The sequence below is a fragment of the Arachis duranensis genome, chromosome 3, assembly GCF_000817695.3.
Source record: "Arachis duranensis cultivar V14167 chromosome 3, aradu.V14167.gnm2.J7QH, whole genome shotgun sequence".
NCBI lineage: Eukaryota > Viridiplantae > Streptophyta > Magnoliopsida > Fabales > Fabaceae > Arachis > Arachis duranensis.
The window spans coordinates 106,750,238-106,759,858 of NC_029774.3; the positions used below are offsets into that span (position 1 = coordinate 106,750,238).

Here is a 9,621-nt window from a genome sequence, read left to right on the forward strand (position 1 = left end):
CATACAATAGAAAGCAAGTAAACTTGTAAGAAGATAGCTCATGAAAGAAGGGAACATAGAATCAAGCACTGAACCCTTACTGGTGGTGTATATCACTCTAACTCTCAAGTGTCTAGGGTCAATCACTCTACTCTTCCCTAGTCATACTTTCTCAACCTTGTTCTTCATCTAACCAATCAACAAATATTCAGCATACCAATGCAAATATCATGAGGTGTAATGACCCAACTTCCAAAACGTCATGATCGTACCGAAAGTAAGGTGTTAACAACCTGCTTTCCTTTATTAACTATTTACTATTGAGCCTTTAGTTCGATATCGCGATTTAATTTTATAGAAAATTCCAGAAAAATTGTTTTTATTAATTAAAATCACATAGCAAACATCACCAAGTAATAATAATCATAAACTTATTAATAATAATAAATATTATACAAAAGAATTTAAATAAAATTCAGATACAACTCCTATCCCTCTACATAAAATAAAAACTAAAGCTACAAAGGCGAGGGAACTCTATGAAAGAAACTCAAGTCATAAACTTAACTCGTAAATAAGTTCTATAATCGCCCGCAGCTTCAAACAGAGTCTTCAAACCTGTGTCACTGAAAGGGTGGAAACTTATGAGGTGAGAACAAACCACACGTTCTCAGTAGGGAATGAGAATGCCGTAAAAGTAATGATCACATGCAAATAATTAACATACTCAAAGAAACTACATTTTTATCAAAACTTTTTGAAAATACTATTCTTGGTTTTACTTTAGCTAGTTAATTACCTCTTTCAAAATCTCTAAACTCAAAACAAATTCTAAAATATAAAAATTGGTCACATTAACAATTTATCAGCCACAAACAGCATCGCTCAATCATTGCTATAACTAAATAAACCAGCAACATAAGTAATATAGCCGAACCAAAATTCACGAATATCACTCCTCAATACTTTACTAAGTTCACAGCTTCAAAAAATATTCAATCAAACACACAAGCAAGTCACCAAGACAAATAGTACAATCACAAGGGAAAAAGATAAGCAACACAATCAAATGCAAATGCACAAACAAGGATGATGCATGTCTAGCCCTAGTGCAGGTAATGAGCTCATCTGTCGGTTTCTACCCGCTCCCGACGTAACCCGAAGTAGCTAAAACGGGTATGGCTTTCCAGTTGGCTATACCCGTGTACAGGAAATAACCCCTCTGCCACCACAGGGTCCACTGCACGTAGGAAATAACACATCTGCCACTACAAGGATGTATGCCGACACACCTTCTGTTTACAGGAAATAACCCCTCTGCCACTACAGAAATGGAACAGGTGGTCACGGTACTTGTGTAGCAGGAAATAACCCATCTGCCTTACAGAATTAAAATATGGATCTGTACCGCAGGAAAGCGTTCTCAGTGGTCGCACCACCATTTATCTGACTGCCTCAATGCAGTAGATAAACAAACAAACAACTCTGGAGTTGCCTTAATGTAACAAATAAACAAACAAGCACCTCTTGGGTTGCTTCAAGCAACAAATGACCCTTCAACAGGTCCTCTGGTTTTTATCATACTACTCTTTTCTATTAAATTGAATTCAAAACAATTCCTTTCTTAAATAAATCAAACTTGAATCATAAACCTTTCCTTAGTAATTCAAATTCAAATAGTATAATTCTTTTCTTACCTAAATAAAATTCAAAACATAATTCACTCTATTATTAATGAATCAACTCTAAAATAAAATAGTTTTCGTAATAAATTCGGCCCATGCAGAATACTTTAATCAATAGATAAAACTTAAATAATGTAACTTTCCAAATCCAATTCTTATAAAATAATGTTTCCAAGTAAAACCTCAGATTTTACAAAATTCCGGCAGCACCTCCCCTAAAACTCGGACTTAGCCACCCTTACGGGTTCCCTCTTTCTCAACAAATCTCCAGTTCTTTTATCAGCAGTTATCACAACAACAGAATCTCAATAACCATCTCATCATAAATCAGTTTGAAAACCAACATCCTAATATTAATTAAAATTAGAGTTTTCAAAAACCATTCTTTAAAAGTAAACCAGTCCAGCTTCAAGAATTCATAACTAATATCCAAAACATCAACTTTTCATATTTCTAGTTATTTTTAAAGTTATTTAGTTATTAGCAAAGTTACCATTTCATTCTAAAGATCATATTTTAAGAAAATAGTTCAGTGGTCAACCTTCAATTCTTTAACCATCCTCAAAATCAACTCTAATTAGACTTAAATCAACAATAATAACCAACTTGGCATAATCAACTAAAATCGAAATTTCCAGCAGTTCTAAAATAATCAGAAAAACCCATAACAATCACAGCCTCAAATCAAAGTAAATCTCATCAGTTAATTACTCACGACAACGAAGCCATTCAATATCACAGCCATTCCAATATATTAAAATTCCAATTCAATATCAAATAATTCAAAATAACTCATTCAAGATCAGAATCTCAGCCAACCCATCACAAAAATCAGTAATTCAAAATACAATTCACAACCAGATTTTAGCCAATTCAGCAATATCCCATAAGATCAGAATTTCCAACAAATCCATCAAAATTAGAAAACTAATATCAATTACAACTTTAAACACTCACAACCACAAAACCCAAAGACATTCACAGCAACAATCCAAACTCAATTTATCAATTATCCATACAACAGCACTTCAATAATTAACTCGGCATAATTCAATTTAATAAAATATACTAAATTAATCATTAATCACAACAGCATCTAAATTCATTCACAGCTCAGAATAATCATAACAACTAACTAATTTCAAATGCATTTCAAGTCATTCATGTCAATTAAGAAATTCTTAAACATTGTTAACCATTTGCACTTATCCAAATAACTTAGTGGGCATTCTAAATTAAAAACATTAAATCCCCTACCTCAATTAACCGTAATTGAAGAATTTAAACACGGTAAACCCAATATTACGAATCCATAGCAGCAGCGGTACCGCATCAGATCCCAGCACATGTTCTTAGCTTTGGTGGTGACTTAGCAGCAGTCTCCAAATAGAGCCGGCAGCTACCTCCAGTAACGGCGGCGGCAAGGTAATTTACAATAATCTCTTTATACAATACAAATAGTTTCAGGGACAAGCTTCAAAGTAGAAACAAATTGGTAGGACAAGGAAGCAGAAACAGGGGGCAGAGCTTACCAAAACAGTAGTGGTTCTAATGGTGGTTTCCTGGGCAGCTCGAATGTTGGTTCCCGGTGGCAGAGAGCTCCGGCAACTCACAGAACCCAGTGGCGGAGGCAGAACAGGGGATAAAAATGAGCATTGACATGGATGAATTGCTTCAGAACCAGAACAATATCCTCAGCAAGCTCCAACGACCTTCTCGGAGACAGCTACGGCGGCACGGTGGTTTGGCGACGGCGCTACAGCCCTTGTCGAGCTCCGATGTCAACAATGGTGATGTCTCTCAGTACTGTCGCGTTCTGTTCGGTGACGGCCAATCCTCCTTCCCAGCGACGACCTTCGAGCTCCCTTCCTCAGCGGCGGCTGAAGCTTCATCAACGGCGACAAACCCTAGTAGCAGCGGCGGCAGGAATGACTTCAACAGCAGCACCCTGGCGTGATGGTGACGCAGTAGCACTGTGACAGATCGGCGGTGCGACACGGAGGATCCTGGTTCGCGTTCCTCTCTGCGGGCTCCATAAAGCAGCGATGAGGGCGACGGCGGTGGCACAAGAATGGCAGCAACGCGTGGCTCGACAGCGGCGGCGAAGAGCACGGTGGTACCTCATCCCCCTCTCTGCATCGGCATCGACGACATGTTCCAAGATGGTGGCAGTGACGGCGGACAGTCCCCACCCCTCCCTTCTCTTCTCCGTTCCCTTACTCTCCCTCTCTAATTTCCCGTTTCTGAAATTGTTGCACTGAAGGGGTGAAAGGGGGGTGGGGTGCGGCTGTGGTGAGGGGGCCTAAGGTTAGGGTTTCTTAATTTAGGAATTAGGATTTCTGAGTTGATTTTGGAATCAGGATTAGAAATTAGGGATTTTATAAAGTAATATGGATAGATATGAATAGATATTTTGATAAAATTGAAGGGTAGAGTAATTTTGAAATTAAATATACTCTATTAAAAATATTTAAGAATATTATTTATCAATATATTGTTAAGTTCAATCAATTATTTCTAATTTACATTATAAAATAAGCATATTAATCATATTTTTATAAAATATAGTTTAACTCAATATTAGTTATTCAAATTAAATGATATAACTTTTCATTATTTTTGCTATCTCCGAAACTTTAATTTCAATTTATGTAGAATAACTAATTATAATAAAAATTGTACCTGAACATTAATTAACTTAAACTTAAAGTATTATAAATATTAATCTAATTATTTCTAATAAAATAATTTTTAGGAGTTCAAATTAATAAACATAATTCATTTATAATAAAAATTACTTAAATTGAATGGTATAATTCTTTCTTATTTTTCAATTACCAAAATTATAATTTCAATTATACCAAATATCTAATAAAGATTATATAAAAATTCTAATTAAATTAAACTCCAATTATGATGAAACTCCATTTATTACTTTTAGTAAAATAATTTTCTTAAAATAAAATTATCATCAAATAAAATAAATCACAAATAGCTAATTATTTAATTTTCAAAAATTAGGGTTGTTGCATAAGGTCTTTTCAGGGTTGTAATGTGGCTGAGGTAAAGGTAAGGATACATGTATGACCAAGTGAGCTATAATATGAATCTTTGACTAACCTAAGCTCTTACCTAATACACACACATACTCTATGTAGTTCTAAAATCACACCTAGCTACCCATAATTCCCATTTTTGTATCACATACTCATGTACCAAAATTTTGGTATTTCTTTACTTTTATCACATGTGCATTGATCTTTTATTAACTTAATTTTGCATTGGGGTAATTTTGTTCCCTTATTTATTTATTTATTGAATATTTTTAGATTTTTTAATAGAAAAATAAACATAACTTATCAATGTACATGGGTTTTTAATTTTTCTGGTTTTTCATGAGTAAGTTCCCAAATTTCCAATATTTAAATAAATTAGAAACATGATACATTCCCTTATTAACCCATGTTCCCATAGTTTCCCCATACTTAGTTGATGCACAATCTCTATCTTAAGCTAACCAAAGATTCAATTGGAGTGATTACTTATTTTTCCACTTAAGACTAGTGATGTGGTAAAATATAGAACAAATGGGGATTAAAAAGGCTTAAAGTGGCTAACAAAGGTAAATTGAAGGGTAGGCTATTTGGGATAAGTGAGCTAAACAAGTAAGTGTCTCAATCATATGCAAGCATGTAAATACACTAAACATTGACATTATAGACTGGAACAAAATCTAAATTACAATTATAGAGAAGAAAAACACACAAAAATAAAATTTTAGGGTTAAATAATGTAACCATATAAATAAGCTCAAAATCTCATGGGTTGTGTGTTCTTTGACTCAAAAATCATGTTCCAAATACAACTTCAAACAAATTTAACAGAAAAGTTTTAATTTAAATTAGTAAAATTTTTCAAAAAATAGGGTCTTAAAAAGAAACGCGTTACTTTAACCAAGCAGTGGTAAAATATGCACAAAATCAAGAAAATATGCAATCAAACATGTAAATGTAACAATGAACTAATAAAGAAAATAAGACATTGGTGTTGGGAAGAAAATAACTAACCCATGAAGATCGGTATCGACCTCCCCACACTTAAAGATTGCACCGTCCTCGGTGCATGCTAAGATGTGCAAGTGGACGAGCGCTACAACTGACGCTTTTCTCTAAGGATTGTGCAGATGGACTTGTTTGTCTCTCCATTTAGAGATTTCCCTTTTCCTTCTTTGGTGGCCATTCTGAAAGAAGAGGAAAAGAAGAAAAGTAACCCAGAAATAAAAATAAGAAAATAAATAAAGTATGGGTGGGTTAATGCCAAATAATAAGGGTCTCAAGTATATGGTAGCTACAACATGCAATTGGGAGAACAATAGAAGCACATGGCATACCAGTGGTGCAAACATTGCAACAAAGAGGAAGAGTGTGGGTAATGAAAGACAGTGTAAGTTCATGTCAATGCAAAAGGAATACAGGTGTCGTAAAAGATTGACATTGACAGAAAAATAATATTACCCAACATTGGAAAACAAGTCACTAAGCACCAAAATAATACCAGAAAAGATATAACAGTTGAATATGAACAAGTAACACCAATGGAAAAATAATAAATTTAGAAAAGAAAACATAAACATGCATAAAGTTAAAATGCAATGAATAAAATATGCAAACAAATTAAGTAAAATAGAATGAAAGATAATAAGTAAGTAAGAAAAGGGGAAGGAAAAATTAGGATTGGGGAAGAAAAGATAGGAATTCTGGTGCTGATATGGATAAACTGTGTGTCGCATGCGACGCGGACGCGTGACCCACGCGTTCGCGTGAGTTGCGATATTTTCAAGTGATACGGACGCGTCGGTCATGCGAACGCGTGACTTGATTTGCGCTAGTGGTGTGAGAGCAGCCTCACGTTCGCGCAACTTTCTATTTTGTTTGCACATTGCCAAAATTTAGGCCTGCCAAACTAAAAATTTGTTTGTATGGATAATTATATTTATTTAATAAAATATAAAAGGGGTTTTGTGAAAAAATAGGCATTAAAGTAGGATAACATAAAAGTAGTGTATGAAGCCATACGGGCTTTTTCACAAATACTTAGCATACATGGTAAATAAGGTATTGAAAGTATGAAATTGAACATGCAAGCAACCCTATAAAAAATAATATATAGTTGTCAAATAATTCCTTAATAATCACAAGAAAAATATAGAAAATAAAGACCCAAATAAATTTCCAACACCAATAAAAAAGGATTTAAAAAGAAAAAGGAAAAAGAAAACATAGATAATGAAAGTAAAAAGAAAAAGAAGAAGAAAACATAAAAATAAGAATAAGAATAGAAAAGGAAAGAGGGAAGAAGAAAAGAAAAAAACCTTGATAATGGTGGTGAAAAAGAGGAAGTAGAAAGTGAGAAAGAAGGAAGAAGAAAGAAATAAGAAGGGAGAAGAAAAATTAGGATTTGGGGAAGAAAATATAAGATATTTGGCTGATCTGGATAAGCTGAACGCCGCATATGACGCGGAGGCGTGAGTGAGACGGTCGCGTGGTGTGCGGTGTTTTTAAGTGACGCGAACGCGTGGGTTACGCGGTCGCATGAGTGGATTTGTGCTATTAGCACGAGAGCAGCCTTGCGTTCGCGCAACTCTCTGTTTGAAACTCATTTTTGCCAAATTTTAGGGTGACGCGACCGCGTGAATGGCCATATTTTGAAAATGATGCAGGCGTGTGGTACACCCATTCGCGTGGTAGGGCTTGTGCTCTCAGCACAGTTCCAGCCCAGCTCCATCATAACTCTTTGCCATACACCCATTTACGTCGATTTTACAGGGCCACGTGTTCGCGTGAGTGACGCGGACGCGTGGGGAGGCTATTTCGCAAACGACGCGAACGCGTCAACGACGTGATCGCGTGGGCGAGTTTGTGCCAAGGGCATGCCTCCAGCCACACTTTCGCAGGACCCTCTGTTTAATTTTGTTTCCTTCCCAGCGCACATATGATGCGGACGCATCGGCGACGCTGACGCGTCGCGTGCTTTTCCCCCCTTTTTTTATATGTAATATGCAAATGCAGATGTAAACTGTATGTACTACGACTGAGAAGAGTTATTGAAAAAGGAAATTAAGGAGAGGGAAAAGAACGATCATACCATGGTGGGTTGTCTCCCACCCAGCACTTTGCTTTAACGTTCTTAAGTTGGACGCTCCACTAGCTTAGTCTTCTGCTGTTGGTGGATCCTCCAAGAGGAAGATCTCTAGCTCCTTGTTTTTCTTCATCTTCTCACCATGATATTGCTCTAAGCGATGTCCATTGACTTTGATGAATTCAGAGCTTGAAGGATGACTCAGGTGGAAAACTCCGTATGGCTCGACCTTCTCTACTCTATAGGGACCTTCCCATCTTGACCTCAACTTGCTTGGCATGATCCTCAGTCTGGAGTTGTAAAGGAGGACTAAGTCCCTAGGTTGGAACTCTCTCCTCTTGATGTGCTTGTCATGCACAACCTTCATCTTTTCCTTGTACAGCCTGGAATTCTCATAAGCTTCTAGGAGAAGGCTTTCTAATTCTTGCAATTGCAACTTCCTTTCAGCTCCGGCTTTCTCAAATCCCATGTTGCACTCTTTCACTGCCCAAAAGGCTTTGTGCTCTACCTCAACTGGGAGGTGACAGGTTTTTCCATAAACTAAGCGGAAGGAACTCATCCCAATAGGTGTCTTGTATGCTGTTCTGTATGCCTAGAGTGCATCTTGTAGCCTGGTGCTCCAGTCTCTCCTATGAGGTTTGACTATCTTCTGCAATATACGCTTTATTTCTCTGTTAGACACCTTGGCTTGCCCATTAGTCTGGGGATGATAAGCTATTGATACTTTATGAATTATCCCATGCCTCTTCAGTAATCCTGTTAGTCTCCTGTTACAAAAGTAGGTGCCTTGATCACTCACGATTGCACGTGGTGATCCAAAGCGTAAAGGAAACAACAGTGTTAGCATCATCAGTGCGGGTAGGAATTGCTTCCACCCATTTAGAAACGTAATCTACAGCTAACAATATATAAAAGTAACCATTAGAATTTGGAAATGGACCCATGAAGTCAATGCCCCAAACATAAAAAATTTCACAGAAAAGCATAATCTGTTGAGGCATCTCATCCCTCTTGGATATATTACCAAACTTTTGGCAAGGGGAAGAAGATTTACAAAATTCAGCAGTATCTTTAAAAAGAGTAGGCCACCAGAATCCACAGTCTAGAATTTTTCTAGCTGTTCTTTGAGGGCCAAAATGTCTTCCACTCTCAGATGAGTGGCAGGCCTCTAAAATAGACTGGAATTTTGATTGAGGCATACATCGTCTAATTACCTGGTCAGCACCACACCTCTATAAATATGGATCATCCCATATATAATATTTGGACTCGCTTTTCAGCTTGTCTCTTTGATGCTTAGTAAAATTTGGAGGAAAAGTGTGGCTAACTAGATAATTAGCTACAGGTGCATACCAAGGGACTACTTCAGATATTGCTTGCAGGTTATCAAATGGGAAATTATCATCTATAGGAGAGGAGTCATCCTTAATGTGCTCAAGGCGACTCAAGTGGTCTGCCACTAGATTCTGGGTACCACTCCTATCCTTAATTTCTAAATCAAATTCTTGTAGTAGCAGTATCCAACGTATAAGCCTTGGTTTGGATTTCTTTTTAGCCAATAGATATTTTAGAGCTGCATGGTCTGAGTACACTACTACTTTAGAACTAAGTAAATAGGCTCGGAATTTATCTAGAGCAAAAACAATAGCAAGAAGCTCTTTCTCAGTAGTAGTGTAATTAGACTGAGCATCGTCTAAAGTCTTAGAAGCATAAGCAATTACAAAAGGATCCTTATCTTCACGATGAGCCAGCGCCGCTCCTACTGCATGATTGGAAGCATCACACATAATTTCAAATGGCTGACTCCAGTCTGGTCCTC

The 9,621-nt window shown here is 36.7% G+C and overlaps 1 long non-coding RNA gene across 1 annotated transcript; it reads right to left on the bottom strand.

Moving 5' to 3' along the window:
* Window positions 1-412: 412 nt before the first annotated feature.
* On the bottom strand, window positions 413-4,006 carry LOC107480013 (uncharacterized). Its single transcript, XR_001590366.3, has 3 exons — window positions 3,197-4,006; window positions 2,922-3,106; window positions 413-605 (listed from the first exon to the last, which is right to left on the bottom strand). It is a non-coding gene; the product is annotated as an uncharacterized LOC107480013 (long non-coding RNA).
* Between the last annotated feature and the right edge of the window lie 5,615 nt (window positions 4,007-9,621).